General features: G+C 39.0%; 1 protein-coding gene across 1 annotated transcript in view; it reads left to right on the top strand.

Moving 5' to 3' along the window:
• Positions 1-21,925, top strand: part of WAPL (WAPL cohesin release factor) — a 133,909-nt gene that overhangs the window by 29,098 nt on the left and 82,886 nt on the right. The window contains exon 2 of the mRNA XM_065843909.2: positions 9,976-10,138. The gene's annotated coding sequence lies outside the window, so the exon portion shown is untranslated. The remainder of the gene's footprint in view (positions 1-9,975; positions 10,139-21,925) is intronic.

Genomic DNA, 21,925 nt, shown 5'->3' with positions numbered 1-21,925 from the left:
GATGCCTCAGCTTCCGTGGAAGGAGAGGAATCATGTCCTAGAACTGCCCAAGATGTGAAGAATGAGGCATCTCATACTCTGTACCTACAGCTTGGGAAGTCAGACAAAGACATATACTAGCAAACCATTCACAAAGACTGTTTTCTTTCAGATTTCTAAGTCATAGAACGTCCTGAGTTGGAAGAGACCCACAAGCGTTTGCGATGTAACTTCATAGCTTTTTATGAACTACAGCCAGAAACAGCAAAAAGACCCTGGACTCTGGGGCCTTTCCATTAAACTGAGAAAATTATCTAACAGGACAAGGGAAAGATAATGCATGGGTAAAATTTAATTAAATTCCAAATGAGTATAGGAGTTCTTTCACAATGAGTGAAAGGGAACAGTGTTGTCTTCTTTGGCTGGGAGCTGTGTGGAATGAGGTTTCAGCTCACCTGCAGACATACAGAGTGGACTAAAAGCATAGGTAATCTGCTGCTTAGATCATAAAGATCACTGTTGGGCAACTCCAGGAGAGTTAGAAGACCAGAAGTATGGTCAGCCAGGCATTAATGCCCCTGACACATATTTACAAAAGCTTACCTGGGCTTCCTTAAATTTTATGAAAGATCCCCTAGGCCAGCATGAGGAGAGAGGAATAGACTACTTAGTAATGAGAAGGGTAAGCTCCAACTCTTCTTTGAGTTCAGATACAGTTCTGATATTTGAGTTACCACAAACAAGGAATGCACAAAGCAAGGAAGTTGCATGACTTTTTTTTGTCTTCCTATAATGGAGAGAATGATCATGATAAATCTTGTAACACACTTTGGGGATAACAATGCTACTGTCAAAATATGCTCTGCTTGCCTTCTAAACACACTAGTTTTTTCTATAAGTGATGGAATAGAGGAAGGAATTACTGATTTTTCACTTGAAAGCCTATCCATTTTCAGTATCTGCCTTTTGAAAAGCAATACCACACTAAAATCTGAGCCCATAGCAGCCTTCCTTACACAGTCTCTCCTGTATAGAAATTGTGAGCCTTGGGCATCCGGTGTGGTATTGCTTGTCAGTGGCTGTAACGTCCAAAACCACATTTCTCTGAGAAGTGTTTTCAGAGGCCTGCTTTTATGCTGGTACCTGAAACTTGCTTATCTGCTTCAATATACAGGTGAAAACTAGTTGTTCATTTTAGACAGAAATCTGGCTTCAACCATCTGTGTCCTTTTTGCCTTTTAACAGCCAAGATCTATCAGGTGGGAACTCTCCTACTTCCTAGCTGTTCCCAGACAGCATACTGTGATTTTGGCACCCCAAATAAGACATAAGGTAGAATTGTATAATATTTATCTTCTTTGTGCTCTATTAATCATAGAAATTAAACTTAGTCCTTCATGCCTGGAGTAACTTGGCAAGAGGACACAGAGGCAAGAACACCCTTTGTAAATAAAATTGTTAAACTGAGTACAAAGTTCTAGATGGCCTTTTATGGGAGCACACTGTTGAGATGACCCAAAAATCAATAGACAAAATAGAAAACAGTAAATCAAATCAACATGGTTTCTGCTTAGCTGTAGAAGTGAATGATTCACCTCATAGGTAGTTCTAATTTTATAAGAAAGCCGACATCTATGGTGACCACCAGAAGCACAAACTGCTGGGTACAGCCAGTGAGCATGTAACACTGTGGAGCTGCTTAGCCCCACAGCAGGGAATTGAGAAACCCAGGGCTGGACTGAGTACAGAAGGGCCAGACTAGATGGGATGGTTTAGAGAAGTCCATTCAAACAAGTTCTTTTCTAAGATTTATCAAAAAAACAACCAACCAAACATCAAAAAAACCACCAAACCAACTAACCAAAACAGTCTTTTCCACTGAGATGAAAAGATTATATTAGTATCTCCTTACCACTATGAATTTAGCTCCGTAACACGGCCTTAGGCTGCCACTCTATGGCAAGACTAAATCCAGCAGATGCTCTGCCTTTGTTTCCCCAGTAGTATTTCCAGCTTACTCTAGTGGCTTATGGCTTCAGGGCCAGGTAACTTGAAAAGGTCAACCCACCTCTGTCCCTCTTGTCCTTCCTCACAGAGTCTGAAGACAAAGTAGTTACACAAAGAACTCCCCAGAACAGCCAGGTTGGGTTTGCAGTACCTCCAAAAAAAGGCATTTTACTTTGTTTTGTGGGCTGAGCTCTCACATTCATCCTTCCCTGTCTCCTGTAGCTTAACCTCTGCGCAAAAGCTACCCTTCTCCAGGGAGCTCTGGTTAACCAACCTCTTCTCAAGTAATTTCAGCTAGAAGCTTCCCTAATTCCAGTTCCCAAATAAGAGCTCACACCCTCCCAGCCATTCTCCTGTGTGAAACAAAGTTGATTGTTCTGGTACAGTTTAGTGCCTACTGTAGGCAGGGACAAATCTTAATTTTAAAGATATAAAAGTTGCTGTATCATTGCAGAAAGAAAAACCTCCCATCTTTCAGGCAATAATTAGATACAAAGCTTAAAGGGAACTTCCCTTTCTATTTTCTTGCCTGTAATAAATCAGATCTGTGCCACAGAAGACTCAGTCTTGAGTGGGCTGAAAGGTGGGTCAGCACATGGCAGTATCCAAGCTGCCTTGTCATCTTTGCTGGAAGTGGATCTAATGAAAGATTTGCTTATGCATAGATACAGCAGAACAGTGTGTTTCCCAGCTGAGGTAGGGCTCAGACTAAAAAAAAAAAAAAATAGTATTATTATTGGTAGAGAAAGGGTGAGAAATAAAATTGCAAAGAAATTCTGTTTATCAAGCATTTTCTCCCAGTCAAGTACTGACAGCCATTAGAGGTACACACTGTAGCCAGTGACAGACAGGAGCGCCAGGTTTGGGGCAGCATTAATAGTTTGTACTGCTTACAAGAAGAACAATTAGTACCACTTGATTTTTGATTGTTTTGGTTTTAATCTCATACTTATGTAGTAGTTACTACTGAAATAGAAAGAACTCAGTGACTAGAGCTTACCATGGGGAGGGGCTGCACAAGTATCTTGGTAAGATAGAAGACAGTCATGGAGACAGCCAGGTCTCTGATGAAAATACTAAGGGAAGAGGAACAATAAGAAGCAATCAATATCCACACACAACAATCAAAATTAAAACTCTGGGGTCTGGGAAATAATAGTTCGTTATAACCAGAAGGTAAATAAAGTGTGGTCTAATTTGATATTAAAGAATTATCATCTTTCTCCTTAGATAATAGCACTACTATCTTCAAACAATCTGCAGAGAATACATATACTGCCCTAATGGTTATACAACTATTTTTTGTGGCACATACTGTCGTCTTACTATGCCTCCTGTAAAAGGAACTGCAGCTTAAGTCTCAGCAACTCACAGCTATTCCAAGTGCCCTGTGCTTTGCTGTTCCAGCCTGTGCCATACCCAGTGCTTTCAGGAATTTGGGCTGGATGAGGAGGGAGAAACAGACCACTAAATAACATCACTGAATTTTCAAAACCCTGTATTTGAATTGTTTCTGAAAATAGCCTGAAGAGTGAGTGCAAACTAGAAATACCAGAGGATATTTTAGCTGGGTCTGTACGAGGTTTCAGTGACAAGTGTCCTGCCTAAGACAAAACAGCCAGCAGCAGCTGAAGCAGAAGCAAGATTTGGCTCAGATTACAACAGTGTTCAAGACTTGGGCAGGGTTCTGTAATGACCATTACAGAGACATTATGACAAGTTACTCCCTGCTGCAACTTGAAACCTTTCAGACAAAGTTCAAAATCAAACAGACCTAGTGCTTAAACTAGAAGAGAATCCACCACAGTTCTATTATCAGAGCTTCTTAACACAGGGAAGTGTAAAGCCATATGCCCATTTCTTTATAAACCCCTCTGCTACGGCTATCATCCAGCCCATCGTCACCTCAGACTCCAGTTTCCTAAGTGTTCACATGACGCCTCTAATGAACAGAGACTCTTTTTTGTTTAAGTCTGCAGTGTGGCCTTTATTAATACCTACTCTGCTAAAAGCCTCCTCTGGATCCTCACTGACTTCTGTTTCAGTTGCTATGACATCCTTTTTCCTCTGACCTTAAGTTACGGAACATACAGGACAATTATCATAAGGCTGCACACAGAATGCCAGTGCAGCTATGTCCAGGTCAGTGTGATCTCTTTTCATCATGATCCTCTCTTCTCCCAGCTCATTGCTTTGTCTGTTATTGCCATGCATCCCCTTCTTTGACTTTCTATTAAATCAGAGATATATTGCTGGTCTTCACTTCCAAGGGCCTTGATGGATTATCTCTCCCCAGCTTACCTATCATCTTTCAGACAGCGTTGGCTTGCCAGCTCTCACACCCTGTCGGCCAGTGATGCTCATTTCCATCATTCACCAAACAGAGCTTCCAACACACATGATTTGCTTGTCTTCATGCAGTTCCTCATGCTGGTGTCAGTGGCAACAAGTCCTGGACAAAATCTCGGCTGCAGGCACACAGAGCTTGCTTGGCCATATTGTCAGCACTGACCTATGTTGTCTAATTGTTACCTGCTACTTTCCTGCCAGTATGCCTCCATTGCTTGTTTCCCTAGACTTTGATAACAAGCTCTTTGGAGCAGAGGCATTTTATTCTATGCTGGTGTAATGCTTTGATTTGCCTAATATTTCTAGGCACAAGAATAATAAAAGCATTGTGGGCTTCTATTCTCTGGTAGTGCTGCAAATTTCCTTAACAAATATACTCTGCTTAAATTTTTTGTGAAGGATTGTTAAGTAGTTCAGTATGGTTACAAGAAAAAGTCAATTAAAGCTCAGGGTTTTGTTTTAATAAAAATGTGGACTTGTGTTTGAAGGTTGTTTTCAGAATTTAATAACCAAACAGAAAGCTGCCTGAATAAACATACATCTCAAAAGCAAACATATGAATTCAAGTGATAAAAATACTGGCACTAATCCTCAGAAAGCCAAACTACTATTTCTTGATTTACTTTTGTAATTCTCTCTGCTCCCTACAGAACTGGCACTCCTATTCACAACTTGCAGATAACACTGCAAATCAGGAAAACATAGTTGGGTAGTAATTTTGCAGCACAGCAAACAAACAGAGACAAACACATAACCTTAGCTTACCATAAGAATTTCTCAGTGAAAGAATATCCTGAAATTTATATATGTGACTGGGAAAGCTGGGCACTCTATTCTTTCTGCTCTTTCTATATGGCTACAAATACACTTGTAAGACCAAAACATATTAAACACATGCATCCTTGAATAGGGACTTAATTTCTGGGCCAAATTCCCCAAAACAGTTGAGCTATTTTGCACACTACCATAGTTTCTGTCTTGTACAAATGGAAACTTAAGAATGTCAACAGTAGAAAGTGACTGACCTCTCCCCATATAATGAACAAGTGGATGACCCATGACAAGAGTCATCAGATTTAGACAAGTCTTATCTCACTTCTGGGTGAGTGATTCAGCTACTCCTTCTCCTGGTAAGAAAAAACCCAATGTACTCTTTTCTAAGCAGAGTTGCAATAATGGGACTTAAGACTGCAGAACACCTTAATAAAGAATGGACATTCAGATGCATTTTTCCCTGATTACGAAAACATCTTTCTTTGCATGTTTTAACCTCTTTTTTGCAGCATTTAGTAACCAAATCTAATTTACTAGAATTCCCACCCTCTCCTTGTTTCTCCCCAAAATCTCTACCCAGCCAAAAATTTAAGCCTTTGCCTTTACTACATAAAGTATATTTTACTAAACAACTACATTGCTGCTGCCTTTGACATGAGAGATGAAAATAGTACATTTTTATTTACAGTAACTGCTTGTGAGGAGAAGAGGTAATGAGAAATACAGTCATTTCTGTCTTCAGAAATTTAAGTGAAGTTAAAAACTCTTAGCTATGCAATCAGTACAAACTTGTTATTATGTTGCTGACTAGGGACATCCTTAACAGTCTACTCAGTCGTCTTGTTTTCAAATTCATTGACTTGCGGTAGAGTTACTTTCTTGGATTTCTTTTAAAGTGAGAGAACAGGGCTGTTTATTTTGCAGTTTGCAGGCAAGTGTCCTTGGGCAGCAATCGGAACTAGTTACCATCATCAAACAACCGCAGTGATCCCAATGTCTTGCAGATAGCAAGTCAACAGTGATCATGTTGGTTACCCAATAGAAGCAATAGAAAAACAACCTCACAGCAGCATTCTGAAGTTAGATACCCAAGAAACTCAAACCTATTTTCTGAGCATAAACATTTCATATTTAAGGAACAGCATACCTGTTAGGACTCAGTTTTCCAGTACACCAAAACAGATATTCCACAGAATATACAATGAGCTTCCAGGTCTAATCACCCTTACAGAATTAAGCAGTTTTGTACATGATCATAAATCTACTCATCAGATAGCATAAATCAACATGACTCTACTAACTCAGCTCCTATCACTTCAGGATCTGAGCTCCCCATTACAAAGCAACTGCAAAGCTGGTGTACATCACCCAAGGAAGATTGTGCCACAGAATGAGCTGCTAAAGCACATTCCCTTCCCAGCCATGTTTCTTACCTCACAGCCTCCAGTTTCTGGACAAGCCCTACAGAGCTGCTTTGCTTTTGCTTTCCCTTTGGAGGGACCAGACCAGTGAGGCCCATGGCTGGGTACAGGCATAGCTGGGGTAGGCTCAGAAAGAGAGCATGGGACCAGGCCTAAGCTTAAGTGCAGCCCCAGCCCATGGGTAGAGGGGGTGGATGGAAATGTCAGGTGAGGCTACTCAGGTCAATTAAAACCTATTAGTGCACTCAGGTCCTTGACAGACCCTGAGTCTCAAATTCTGGTTAAATTCTCACTACTAAGTTCTTTCTGCTAAATTAAATTCTTAATAAATGAGCACATTTTCTCAAATACAGAGTCTTACTACCTTCAAGTGATATCACCCTAAATATCTTTTACCATTTGGCCATTTATTTAGGATCTTAAATTTGGATTTAGAATCTTCTGACATTTTGGAAATTTAGAGCAAGATATCTCATAAGGGATTATTTTTTTTTTATTTTAAATTATCTGTTGTGTTAGAGAAAGATGTTGGTATTTAATACATATTTCTAAGACTAGAAGAGTATGAAAATGACCATTCTGAATCAGTCCAAATGTGTCTAACCAAACATCCAGTGGCTAAAAGCAGCGTGCCAGGGAAGTGCAAGAGTATGGTGACATTTTTCTAGAATGCTCTTTCAGCCTCCAACAGTATGCAGCTCAGCAAATCCGTGCCTCTCAAATCATATTTCAGTGATCTAACTCAAACATTGATGGGGCTTTTGTGGGTTTGTAAAAGGATCCTGGATTTAAGAAAGAATGTGTTTCAAGTTGTCAACATAAAAGTCAGGGAAAAGAAAGGCTGCGGTCTGAACCATGGAGTTATTCTGGTCCATGCCAAATTAGCTTGGGCACAGGCACAGAAATCTGAAAGCTAATGCAGCCTGTCTTGGAAAGCTTTGTATAATTTCAAACACAGTCATACTACAAAACCAGTTTTCATGTCAGCTCAGCAACTCTCTTCATGATCTGCAAGTGCCTTTCCAAGAAGGTTGCCAGAAGAAATCAGCTGAGATACAAGCTCCCTTTCTCCTAAGGACTGGCAGATAAAGACTCCCTCTTAAAACAAATTTTCAGTTCACAGATTTTAATGCAACTCTTTTTTTTTTTTAATAGATCCTTAATAGTCTTGTTAAAAGCTCTGATTTTCAAGGCTTGATGATCAGAACTCTGAGATTTGCATTTGAGAGAAGTGGCTGCAACTGAAGCACCCAGAAGGACTAGCTGAAGATTTAGGAATATGGTTTTTGTATAAGAATTAGGCTTAAAGAACTGAGAGGTTGAATTAAACCAGAAATCTAACAGACTAATGCAACATTAGCATTTGCTTAGCTGTGCATAGTTTCTAATCACTACTATTTCTCAGGCTTTTCTTGTAATACTTCGATGGCACTTCTCCTGAATTTCTTACTGCTGCTTATTAGACATTACTGCAGTAAAAGGCTCATCATGATTGACTGAGTGTAGAAAAACAATGGAGAGGAGGCTTTAAAAATGGCAACTGCTGTGCATTCTCCGACCATTCCACTGGGGCTGAGTTTTTAATTTTTGGTAACCAGTAGAGTTAATACATATGCTCCCAAACTGGAAAGTCTTTTGCAAGTTTTGCTAAATAATCACTATTAAGAGGTCATATTAAATATTCTACGAGAAATACTCACCCACAGGGAGCTGGGTATTTTAGGCCCTTAATGATAATTTCTAGAAGTGCATTTTGGAGCACTGGTTTGGGAATTTCACCTGAATGTGTTGTGAAGTCACTTGATGCACTTTTCTGAAGGTGCGTGTGTAGGACTGAAAGATATCAGTGGTCTTTTGTACAGCGTACTTTTGTAAATAAACTCTGATGAATTATTTGCAATTCAGTTTTAGTTTTGAAAGCTGCTGCTTTTAGCTGCACTGCCAACTTGTTACAGCAGATTAATTTGCGCATGTGTCTGAAGACTACCTGATTATTCAAATTATGCCAGTTCATCTAATGAACGATACTTACTTAGAGAGCTTGCACAGCCTGTCTTTACACAATAACAGCTACAGCAAAGTACCAACAGAAATGATGGCATGTTTCACTGACTTGGCAGCATCCCTCCCCAAAATTCCTGAAACTACACCAGAAACATAAAACACAGGAATACTGTCATCAAAAAAAAATGTGTGTGGTGTATAGAAACAGAGGCAGCGCTAATCCAGCCCACAGATATCATTTGCGGCTGATTTTCCAGTATCATAACGAACTATTTCTCCATTGCACTTAGGTCAGTTTCTGTGGAAGGTCATTGAATACAATGGTAGGCAACATGTGTGACAAACAGGGTAAAGCACAAACCATTTGACTCTCTATAAGAATAAAGGTTTGTGTTTCAACAAAAGAATTGTGAACTGGGAAGCAGGGTTTCTGGAGAAATGCGCAATAAAAAAAAAAAGAAAATTCCAGCTTTACCGTGGAATGGCAGGTACTCCACACCCCAGTGATGGTACATTTGGCTTTCATCAGTTCTAGGTTTTACAAATACAGAACAACTTCATTTTAGTTGAGCTTTACAAATTGTATCTGTAATCAGAAACTGAGCTGGATTATTGAAGGTTTCTACCATTTCTCTAGAAAGAACAGTTCTCAGTCACATGTAGCTAGCAACTTTTATAGTGATGCATAAGCCAAGGTGAAACTCAGCAGTTTTCCCTGATCATGCTGGCTCTGTACTGTTAAAAGGACTTCAGATATCAGTGCTCCTGTTAGCAATTAACATTATGGAATTTAATAACATTGGCACAAAAACGCTTTTTTGAGGTCTTTTTTTGTTTTCCTAGCTATAAATATGTTTGAAAAATAAGTGCTATAAAATATTTTAACTATGACATACTAGTGGCTGGGCAGAACTGAGTAACAAAAAAAGTCTGCAAAAAATATTCCTGAAGCAAAGTCCTTGTAGTATGTAAAGACTCTTGGAGTCCTGAGGCCCAGAACATCTTGAGCAAATGACAGTTGTATTTCTAACCATGCAAGCATATAGCTCTGACAGTGCATGCTAAGTAGCTTGGGCACTTAAAGAGAAACTAGTTTTAGATGACAATCTCTCATGGGTTGCCACTTACATGGGAACAGGGTGCTTGTATGTCCTCTTGTGTATTCTGAAATCTCTCGTAAGGTCCAGAAGCTAGGGAGATAACCAAGAAGGTGAAAAAGTTAATGCTAAAATAAATCAGATAACCACTCCTCCCCTTCTGTTACATAATATACTATCATTATGTGACAGGTGAAAATAAAAGTTATTTGTGCCAAGGAAAGAATGAGTTAGCAGGCAGGAGACTGACACTGTTTGAATTCAGGATTCAAATTCACACTGATTTATTTACCAAAAGATGGATACTACTGAGCTGATTTAATTTTAATCTTCTTCCTTCACAGACATTTACCATTAGGGAAACCTTCTCAAGAACCTGTGCCCACCTAAGGAACTTTCTGCTCTGCCTCATATATAGTGCTTGGCTCCAGGTCTTCTTACAGAAAAATAATGGCTATTAGGTGACAAGGTCTAACAGAAAAACACCACACAGACATGTGGAACCAGGTACATTTAAAATTTCTATTCTACAACTCTTATTTTACAGCCATCTGCACTATCTTTTATATCAAAGTCCCAAGCCTCTGTTTATGTAGGCATGCAATCTTTGTATTGCTCTTTTCCACAGTGGATGGAGGTGACGCATTCTTATTTTTGAGAACTACCTTCAGTAAATAAATCTTACCAGCATTTGATAACTTGGTATTAAGATTTCCCCAAAACACCATTTATTTACTTGAAAAAAAATTGACCTCGAAATATGGTTTAGATAATCAGTGCTGACAACCTAATATGAAATCTAATTATTATAGCCATACTACAAAAATAGTGAGGGACCTAGAAGTGAAGGTGATGAGTTAAATACTATATTGAGCAAAATGTCTGTGGTCTACAAAAGGCAAACTACCAGTCACCTGTAGAATAGCATGCAGAAATTAACCAAAGAATCTGTACTGAACAGAGGTACTAGTGGCTGAAGTCTACGTATCCAACATATAAATTAATTCCAAAGTGCAGAGTAGGAGGTAATAGCTAGAGAAACACATACAATGTATAAGTTACTGGTTAAAAAGATAAAATGAGCTAGAGTTTGTAGCCTTTGAATTGAAGAGATTAAAGAGCTGGATCTGATTGTATGGGGCTTGGTCACAAACCCAGAGTGCACCGTACTGCCCCGAATGAAACACAAGAATTCCAGTACTAAGTAACCCCACATACGTGGGCACCTCAAAGAATCCAGAACCTGGAAGCAGTGGGATGAGGAGCTGTTGCAGGACTGAGGAGCCTCCATGGTGGTCCCCAGAGCAGCCAGGGACAGAGTGGCTCATAGTCAGTGGCAGAGCCAGGCTGTGGAAGGACCAAGGAACATTAAACACCACCCCGTTATCTTTGAAAAAAACATTGCTGCACATGCGTGGGTTTTCCATTTTTGTACTGCCTTGTACTTTCCAAAGCTTAGCACAAATTACTCTTACATAGGTGAATGGAAGGTACCTAAATTTAACTGAGTATTAGAAAAACATGGTAAAGGCGAGAGCAGTACAGTGGCACAGGGGACAGATGAGCAGAGGAAGGGAATGAGACATAGCAGGGAACTGGCTAAAGCAAGCAGTAATACACCATTCATCTAACAACAGTGACAAGAAGTGCTAGTCCTTTACTCTCTAGGAGCAGAAATGAATCTATTTAGAGCATTAATCAGTAATGCTTGAAATCAATAATACATAACAGACTAATGGATCTTAAAACTTATTAGTGGTGTGTAGGAAGCTTACTGCCTAAACTGCATGAACATTAACATTAGAGCTAGTCAGAGAATGGATAATCTTGCCTGTGCAAAACCTGATTTTTATGTCTTCAAGTGATATGAAAAGCATAAATTCTGGGGTGTGTTTTTTTTTTTTTTAAAGAAACATCACAATAATTCTCTTGGTAGGTGTCTATCCATTTTTTATCTATTGTATCTAGACAATAAAAGGCTGCTCCATTCCAGGAATGTTTTGTTGCAGATTTTTTCTTTAGACAGAAAGAAATAAGCTGCAAGAGCTGTGATGAGGCTAATAAGTCCAATTAAAAATATTTTTTATAAGGAATATATAGTGACAACAAATATGTTGATCTTGCTAATGGTTCTGGCATAACATGTATGTGAGAGGATTACAAATTTGTGAAGCAAGTCTGTCACAGCAATCATCTGTTCAAACAAGGGACACCTCTGCAAGAGCAGCTGCACTTAGACAAGAACAGCCTTTGAACATTCAGGGCAAATGGGAAAGACCCCTTCCAGGCTCTGCTCAGCAAAAGACAGATATCCCTATTAAAAAGCAGCATCGAAACAGAGTGGGAGGTGGCATCTTTCTCATTCCCACCACCCGTAAAGGAGGAAAAAATGCTAAGATAGATTTCTGTAAATAAATAAATAATTCAAAATTCTATATGAAATATCTTTAAAAGCAACCAGCAGACATTTTAAACCAGCAGAAGTTAATACTAATGCTGATCATATTACTTTCCTCATAACTCTAAATAAGATTTAATAACTTCAGGCCCCACTACTAGTTTGCTTTCCTTCATTTTATCCCTTTGGATCCTTCCTTTCTGTTTGTGCCTAGAAATTGCTATTTCCTTGAAAGGCAGGTGAAAATCTAAGTGTGAGCTCTAATTTGAAATAACAAATGATGTTAAATTGACTTCTAAAGGAAATTCCATTAATAAAACTAGTTTCTGAGAAGTGGACAAGTTTCCAGAAGAGTTTATAGTTAAAAAGGTATAAAATAAGATTGCATGTGTCTAAGAACCAGCGTGATAACTTAATATAACTGGTGATACTTAACCTCTGTCAAACCTGATAAGGACATGATGCTTATGGTAACTAAAACTAAAGCATATGCTAAGTCATATTGATTTGAATGGTGTTTATATGAGTGGTAGATTAAGGTATGGTTAGCTTTAATGGCCCCATTGCTGTTGAAAGTATTGATATTCCCATTACACTGACTAATGTAGTTCCTTGCTAAGTAAGTGAATAATTTACAGCACTCAAACCTTAGAGGTCTGGCTATAGTCCACTGAGCAGGACTAAAGCATACTCTGGTAAAAGCAAAATCTCTCAGGTAAGTTTCAGTCATAAGAGCTCCAACCACTCCTGAATACACATGTTAAGTGCCATGATGGTAGGAACTGGAGCAGGGTGCGTTCTATCAGTAGTATATGAAGAATCACTCTATATAGTATCATCCATACCAATCTGCCAGCTCAGGAGAGGTCACGCTAAGGATGGGAGTCCAGTTGAAAATGAATTGTGAGTATAACTGGAAGAAATAAAGAAATTAAGTAGTATGACCTCAAAAATTACACTCAGACTTACTTATGTAGTGCTATGTGAAGGCTTGAGAGTTGAAGCAACAGTTTGGTTACCCAACTTATGCTGTTCTTGTTGCACTATAACCTCAGTGATGAAGTAATTTCTCGCATTTTTCATCTCACTCAGTTCTCATCCCCACCCAACTAATTGTTTTTTCATTTTCCTCACAGTCTGCATTTCTTCTTTTCTCCCAAGTGGTATCTCTCATTCATTCTTCTCTCTTGCTTTATTAATTTTGATATTTTTCAGTGTCCATGGAAGAATAAATACTTACCTTTGTAGGAGATTGGAAAAAATCACAAAAGCAAGCTATTTTTTCTTAACAGAATAATTCAGAGTTTCATATCTGCCAATCACAATCTAATTTTGTGTTCAAGAGTCCTTTGCACACCCAGTAAGCTAACAAGTATGCAAACTTCATAACAAGACCTTTAAAAAGCTTTCACTGCAGTATTTGGCACAAGCTTAGGGATTTTTTTGTTAGCTACTGAAGGAAGACTCAGTTGTAGAGGATAATATTACTCAATGATAATGTGAAAACAAGGAAACATGGGTTTCCCTTAGGAGTAAAGGCAAATTACTGCATGTTGCTGCATATAACACACTAGCTGAATTAAAATCATTTGGAAAAGCCAACACTTGCTCTGAAAAATAACCAACAGTTTAAGAAAGGTCCACTCCCAGTGTTAGAAGAATATATAGAAGCTATTTCAGATACAACTGGTTTGTTATACAGATATTAAGCTGGTTATTTGTAAATCAGTTTAAAAATAGCATCATTCTGGTTTTAGAAGCTAGATAAGGAGAACTGAGGTATTTTCTTACACAAATAGGATTAAGGGGAGATTTAGTAGTACTTAGTGAACTACTTCAGAAGCTGGTTTGCAGTCTAACACAGTCTGTTGAGCACTAAACAATGAAACTGGGTTTGTGCGCATTGTTCCTTCAATTACGTTGTTCAAACAAACGCAATCACAGCAAGATTAACTACCTTCTGCAATAAGACACAGCAAAAAGTATTTTAACAAAGAATGGTCTTTAGAAAGACTTCTTGCCCACTCATTCTTCTGTTCTAGATCTCATCCTCTGCAATCACCTCTCCTCTTTTTCTGTTATCAGCTGTGATGAAAGACATACAAGAATCTTCCGTATTTATAGAAAAGTAATGTCCTGCTGTTGGACCTGTCCTTTCTCCGTGGAGGTCCATGTTTCTCAAGCTTCTCTCCCTTGGTTCTACTTTGGAAGTAATATTGAATATAATCTCAGTTGTATACTTCTTTATTCCCCTACAATCACTTGGTCTGAGCAACTCTTGAAAAGCAAGTTATACCATGACTCACCTACTGTTCATTAAAATTATTTGATTATCTGTCAAATTATAATTAATCACTAAGTAGATATCTAGGAAATTTAAGAGACACATATACTACTTCTGTTACTTCTCTAAGCCACCTACTCTAGTGCAGTTAAAAATGGCTCAGCTACTATAAAATGATATCATATGATCACATATGTTTTTCCTAGCCAGCTTATCAGTTTGATTATAGCAAGAAGAAACATAGCAACAAAATAATTTCTTAATTGTTAGATAAAAGACTGAATATTTTTACAGTACTGATCAGCAGAGCTAGGACATAAAAAATAGCTGGAGCATGAACCACCAGTGAGGAACACTATCTTTAATCACTCACACTTTGAGGAAGTTCCTCAGCTGGGAGCTGCAGCAAGATTTATGACACCTTTGTGGACAGTCTGGTTCAGCATAGAAAGGCTGAGAACCATTACTGCAATACACAGTAGGCATCAACAATCATTTCTAGTCCTTCTCATAAAATACTACCATATAGTCCAATTTAAACTGTAAAGCTTAATTATCAAAGAGAGTGCCAGTTCATCCACCTATCATGAAGCCTGGGGCACCGTCACAAAACTAGAGCTATAACAAGAGACACCAATTCGTAGAAAACTAAGTTTGAACATTGATATCCTTTCCTTAAAGGCTCTGACTGTAGTTCAAACAGTAGAAGCAATTGCCAGTTACATTCACCAGAAGCAATTTTTAGATATATCAGACTAACATACATCAGTGGTTCCTATTCCATATTTGTCACTTAGTGAGCCCCACTACCTTCATCTGAATCTTAAAACTGCTTCTCTCAGTCTAAGGATATTACCATGGTGCATGTAACAGAAGAAAAAAAATAGTTGGCTTAATCATCACTTGATAGTGGATACCATTGCTTTAGATTGCTACAGAATTAATATTTAATACATAGGAAAAGTATTAACAGCAATTGCAGTTTCAAATAAGAATCAAGCACAGTTTACACAACAGTGATTTCTAATGTGAAAAATAGCTTCATAAATATAAATAATGTTTTGCTAATGTATTATTAACACAATTGAATAAGAGGCTTTAAATGAAAATGAAGTAAGGGTTTTCCACAAAAATACCTCCACAATAGCCTACATTAGTCTTTAAAGACCCCTAGAAAAATAGCAGAAAAGATAAACAATCTCACAGGATCCAGCTCTTTCAACATAGAATGTTTCTAGGCATGCATCACCAATTCAAGTTCCATCAAACTAAGCCCAGTCATAACATTCTTATCAAACTAGTTCCATCCATTTACAACTGTAAGAAAACAGAAGAAGTCCTTAAAGTGTGATTTTCATCAACTAAAATTGATACAAAAAGCTTTGTACTAGGAAACAGCAAGGGCCAGCAGCTCCCCAAGGGACTGAGAACCAGGCACAACAATACAGTTGAGAGAACAGGAACCTGCACCAGCCAGGCCCCAGTCCTGCCGTACCTGAGGAACACAAACAAGACAAGTTAAGGGATAGCAATTAACAGTTCAGATCCTCATACATACCCCTAAAAACAACAAGGCAAATTTGAAATAAAGTTGAAAAACTGCATTAGGATCAGGCTTACTAAGGATAACGTGAGCCAGATACCTCAGGGAAGCAGATCTAGAATCAAACCAAAATAACAGAGCCAAACCCAAAAATACAGAGATACAGCAGAGCTAGAACTACAAACCAGCAGCATTCCCAAAAACAAACTCAATCAGAAAACAAGTATCTAGGGCTGAGCTTAAATAGAGCTCCTGGGCAGAAGGAGTGGGTGGAGGAAACAGGTGACACCAGTCAGGGTAGTTAAGGCCTATTAGTTCATTCAAGGCTCTGACAGTTCAAAAGCACTCCTGCTTCCCCTGGGAGTAGCTGATTTACTAGTACTTACTTAGCTGTTCTTTTGGATTTTCTTGCCAGAGTTGCTGAGATAAAAAGTTAAAGAGAAGGCATATCTTTCAAAATTGCAATTTGATCACACAAGCTTGAATTACATCCCCAAACATTCCTCATGTCAGATTTAAATTCACCATGGTTTCTTTTCAAGTTCCTGAAGGGAATAATATTTAAGAGTTTTTCAGCATCTTTTTTATTCTCTATAAGTTGGACTTCAACAAGCTGTCAGATCAAATAGATGTGAGGCTGTTCGTGTTTCCACCCATTTTATCAACAGGGCAAGACTACTCTGAATCAGGGAGAGAACAGAGGGCATGTCAACACCATACAATGAGCATCATGCAGAGATGCTGGTTTGGGTTGTGGATGCAGAATGGAGACACAGGTACATATCTTCCCAGCTAATTGCTCCTGTTAAGCATTGTTTTTCAGTAATGTTAACTATTCTAGTTCTACTACTAGCTTCTCTACACAGCACAATAGCATGTGGCATGGGCACACTAAAACAAAACACTAAAATAAAATAGATGGGGATGATAGTCTAGAATCTGCACCACCTTGTGCTCTTGGATTTCCCTGTGTTAGATACATAAAGATCCCTGATATGGGGAAAGCATATATGTAGTGTGTTCTGCAAGGCACTTTGGGATATTCTTTAAAATAGCAGTTGGAGGGAAAGAGAACTGGCCACATGGATTCAAGGCACATATTGTGGGTCTCCTGCCATTTTCCAACAGTAAACCTAATGGCTGAAAGTGAGCACAGGCAGGGAAAAATGTTTTGAGCTGTCACAAGGCTGTGAGGAATGTGATCACATGCTGCGCAGGCACAAGTCATGTGCACAGCCAGCTGTGCCAAGAATCACTTGAAAATTGAATTGTAAGAGCAATGAGGCCTGTGTACTCCTGTGGTACCTGCTTGAGATGGTACAATTCTTCAAAAATATCCTTGGTGTATGCAAATAAAGTATTTGTACAGCTGTGCATTGTCTGAAAAATTGTGTTGCATATTTTTAAGATAATTGAGTTAAATGTATCAGGGCCCTGAGTGACTAGGCCTTAATGGCGCTAATCAACCTCATCTGGGACCCCCTCACACACACTCTCTGCCCATTGGCCCAGGAGCTCTACTTAAACTCAGTTCTGAGTGTTCAGTGCTTGAGTTTTGCTCTAGGAATGCTGTTCTTTAGTATAGTATTAGTCTTGTCTGTTTTCATTTCAGGTTAGTGTTGTCTGTGTGGGTTTTCTGGGTGCTTAGTGAGTTGTGTTTGACCTGGTTGGTCTTATTAGACCAGACCTTATCTGTAGGTCTGGTTTCATCTTAGACCTGTATCTTTGTCACAATTTGCTGGATAACCTGGATACTTGATCACACCTCGTTGCTGGCTCTGTTACTGTACCTATCTTCTTGTCCCTTGGGGAACAGCTCGTGCTTGCAATGAGGCTTAGCAATTATAGAACTGATCTTTATGACTTTCAGGCATTGTCAATGGTTATATTTCTGTTCAATGTGAGCTTTCTTTTTATTGTTCCTGTTAGCAATGCATTATAGCTCATAGAAATCCTTGCTTCTGAAAGCAGTTACAAGGCAATTTATTTTAATGAAGATTTCTATTTTATTTTGTGCTTGAGGTAGCCACTGTTATCAAATCCCAGGAGTAAAATAATGACTGGATAAACCATGTAACACTATGTTACAATGTGAGCATTTTGATTTTGTTTTACCTTAAAAATGTGAGAAGTCAAAGGCTTGTAATGGAGCAGTGTGGGCTATACTGCAACTCAAATGTGATAGATCCTGTTGTATTGGTCAGGTGCTACCACACTTGACAAGGGAGGCCTGCTGGGCCAGATGTATAAAGCAGGCTACTGAGAAAAGGTGCTAATAACATTTCTTTTGCTACAGTGCAACATTTCTCACCACAGAATGAATTCTTTTCAGTGGGAAGCTGTAGAAGACTGCAAGGGTTGGCAGGTTGGTGTTCTCATACTGTCAAATAAAGGGATTTCCTCCCATCTAAAACCACACAGAAGAAAGGCAGGAATACAAAAATAGTATTTTCATTTTCTACCTCAGAAATGGGGCATGCAGCATATAAGAGTTGTGTAAAACTATCCAGGAAGATCATAGAAGAAATATAGGTAGCCTGAGTCCTAGCCTTGTTTAGAAGACCTGTCTGTCTTTGTTAGCATAAAAGGCTGTGTTCTTCTAGAAAGGTAAAAAGGTGGGGTTTTTTTCCTGCATTGTAGTAAACATTTAAAGCTATTTAGTCAACCCTGTGTGACTCTACCATATACTCTAGAAGGGGCAAGAAAGGAAAACTATATCTTCTTCTTGCCTTTTGGAGATAAAATAATGTTTTCAGTGTAGGACTTGCATATCAAGTAAGTTTATTCTGCATCAGTGTAGATGAGGATCCTGCCATTAAGAAGGAAACTTTTTTCCCCCTTGTTACTTTTGCAGTTCTCACAACCTTAACATTTTTGCACCTTCTTCTTAGAGGCTGTCTGCATTTGGTTGTTAAATCACTTTTGCCTCACAAGGAACTGGTTTTTTTCATAATGTTTTGTATACTATTTACATGACAAATGATTTGTCATGGAATCACAGTTATAGGAATTAATGTTCAACCTAAATGACCAGTCTTTCTAGTATGTCAGGCTAGTATATCTCAAAGGATACTGTTTTGTGCTTGGCCTTCATGCTGTTCTCCAGCTTTCTTGGAGCCTTTCTTCGATCCTTGCAACCTTTTAAAGGCAAAGGTCTCCAGGGCACCAGTGGCTCTTGGTGCTTCCCTTAGGGAGGTAATGCCTCTGTAAGTGATGTGTTCATCTGCTCTCAGAAAGCTTTAAAGCCTTCTGCTTTGTGGGAAACACTTTTCTGGTGTTTCCTCCTATCACAAAGCCAAGGATCCTTGGCAGAGAAGGACCCTGGCTTTGCTTCTTGTGCTTTCAGACTCCAATACCCTGTGCATGGAGTTCAGAGCTAAACACTGGTTGTGCATGGACATGACACAGTGTTGTGAAGCTTTATGTTGAAATACCAGTTGAGGCAGCAGGCACTGTAGTGAGACAACTTTCAGACCTTGCACTGACATAGATTGTTTTGGTTGGAAAAGATTAAGATCATCAAGTCTAACCATTAACCTAACACTGCCAAGGCCACCACTAAACTATGTCCCTAAGCACCATATTTGTGTCTTTTAAATACTTTTGGGGATGGTGACTCGATTGCTTCCCTGGGCAGCCTGTCCCAATATCTGGCAACCCTTCTTGATAAGAAACTTTTACAATATCTGATTTAGCGCCCCCCTCCGGTGTGACTTGAGGCAGTTTCCACTCTTCCTTAGGAGGAGGAGAACAACACCCTCCATGCTACAACCTCTTTTCATGTAGTTGTAGACAGCGATAAGGTCTCCCCTCAGCCTCCTCTTCTCCAGGCTAAATAGCCCCAGTTCCCTCAACCGTTCCTCATAAGACTTGTGCTCCAGACCCTATGCCAGCTTCATTGCCCTTCTTCAGGCACATAAGCTCTATTACACCAAATCAATGTATACAGCTCTGTCATAACAGTATCAGAATGAACAGTCTTGCACTGACAGACAAAAAGATCATACATAGAAGAGACACAACTCTTATCTAGTAAAACTTCAGGTTGCATGCGGAGTTTTTTTTCCAAGGTAGGGTGATGAGTATAAAAGAAAATCAATAAAATACTTGTTAAGAAATGACAGGTTGGGTATTAACTTTGTCTAGTAGTCTTTATTTAAGGTGTGTAGGAAAACCTAAGCTTAAAGCATGTTGGTTTGTTTTCATAGCTATTTTAATCTGAATTAAGAACAATTACTTTTCTTTCCTGGTGTAGAAATGCCTCTATAGTTGTGTGCCTTAAAGCTTCTTAATTACTGATGTATTGTGAGCTATCAAGTAGATATTAAATAGGTACAGGGTTTTATATAGGGGCATACGCTTGCAAACAATGGAGGCAGTAATATTCTGGCATGTCAAGGTCTATTGAAAGACTAACTCTTAGGTATACTTGTTCAACAAACAGCCATTCAAACCCGCTGAATAGAAGTAATTCCCACTGATACTTGGAACTGTTATGGTTTTATGTCAGGACCTATGTGGACATTTTCCAAGCCACAAATTATTTAACTGCAGAGGCTGGGAGCAAGCAGTGGATTTAGATATTCAAATTTATCATGACACAATATACCCTTTATAAGGAGATGACTTCAAATGTAATTCTGCGGAGGAGGACTGACTGTGCTCCCTTTTGAAACATAATTACTTTACATGATTCCTCTCCTGAAAGAGAAATCAAATGTTTATGGGAGTCTTCTGGAGGTAAAAAAAGAAAGTTTTTGATTAACATAGGAAAGTATTGTTTTTATAGATATACATGAAAAGTATAAACTAATGTTTGATTAAGCTGCAGTCATCTGGTGATGAATGCTTTCACTGAGGGCTGTTGAGCAGGAAGGTATAAGCTTAATTTGAATTACTGGCTTGTTTGAAGCTGACCAATGTGGTCATGTTGTGTGTGGTGGTGTGCACTGGGATAGTCTCTTGCTGCTGGGATTTGCCTGTGAAGAGGAAGCAAAACCCTTAGCCTAGTTTAGTTATTCACTTGGTTGTGCATGCTTCCCTTTAAAAGAACTGAATTCCAGTTGAATCTAGCTGGATGGAAACTAAACACAGAGATGGAGAAATAGGATAGTTGTGTTTTTTGTGCCATCCTCTCTAGGCCTATCCTTTCTCCTCTTAAACATGTCAGAGGAACCAAGGTAGAAAATACAGAAGTAGGAAAGGAGGAGGAGGAATGTGGTAAGGAGAGATGGATGTGGATGTGAAATGCCAGAGGAACAGTGAGCAGATTAAATAGACTGAATGAGGAATGATGTGGGGAAAACTACATGCTTTGTTTTTGTCTAAGAGTAATGACAAAGTATTTGATTTGCTGGGTTTTGCTCCCTGTCTCCATGATGGTTACAGCTATAACTGTGCAGAAGGACTGACATTCTGCAAGATGCTGTATGATCTGTCTTCTATAGCTGTTACTTGGCAAAGATACATATGCTTGGCTGATCTGGGAGCCTAGAGACCATGTTTGTAGTTGTGGTATTTGATAACTATTTGGTGCTCTTGAAAATGTGCAACTGCAAATGGATGTTGTCATGTGGTCTGAGGAATGTGCCAGCTGTACCCTGAAGCCTCTGGTGAGACCACCTAATGTCTCTGAGCAGCTATCCTACTCTAGCACAAGTCCCCAGAGTCCCTGCTTGCTAGGTTCAAATTCCATCTTTTGTAGCAAGTGCCTGCCTATTAGACAGTCAGATCTGATACATGGAAAAGTAGGTCACTTTTTGTTAAACAACAGCATCTGCAGAATTTCCTCAAGTTGGCAAAATCAGGAGTATACCTTATACAGTTTGTTGCAGGACTCCATCACCTTTATGATCAAATCGTCAGTGTTTTGAAAAGACAACCTGTTGTGTGTTAAAAGGTGAGCATAGGCGGCCAATCATCATGGGTTGCTCTAGACTTGCTGCTTTTACAGATTTTCCTATCTCTGGTAGTACTTTTGGTCTGTTTGAGAACTGTGAGTTAACAGAATGTCACATTGTATTGAACTGTTGTGTGTGTTGGCAAACTCTATAGTGGGACCAATGGTGC

The sequence above is a fragment of the Patagioenas fasciata genome, chromosome 8 (genome assembly GCF_037038585.1).
Source record: "Patagioenas fasciata isolate bPatFas1 chromosome 8, bPatFas1.hap1, whole genome shotgun sequence".
NCBI classification, from domain to species: Eukaryota; Metazoa; Chordata; class Aves; order Columbiformes; family Columbidae; genus Patagioenas; species Patagioenas fasciata.
The sequence above is the reverse complement of the archived record's forward strand: the minus strand, read 5'-3'. Positions and strand labels throughout refer to the sequence as shown.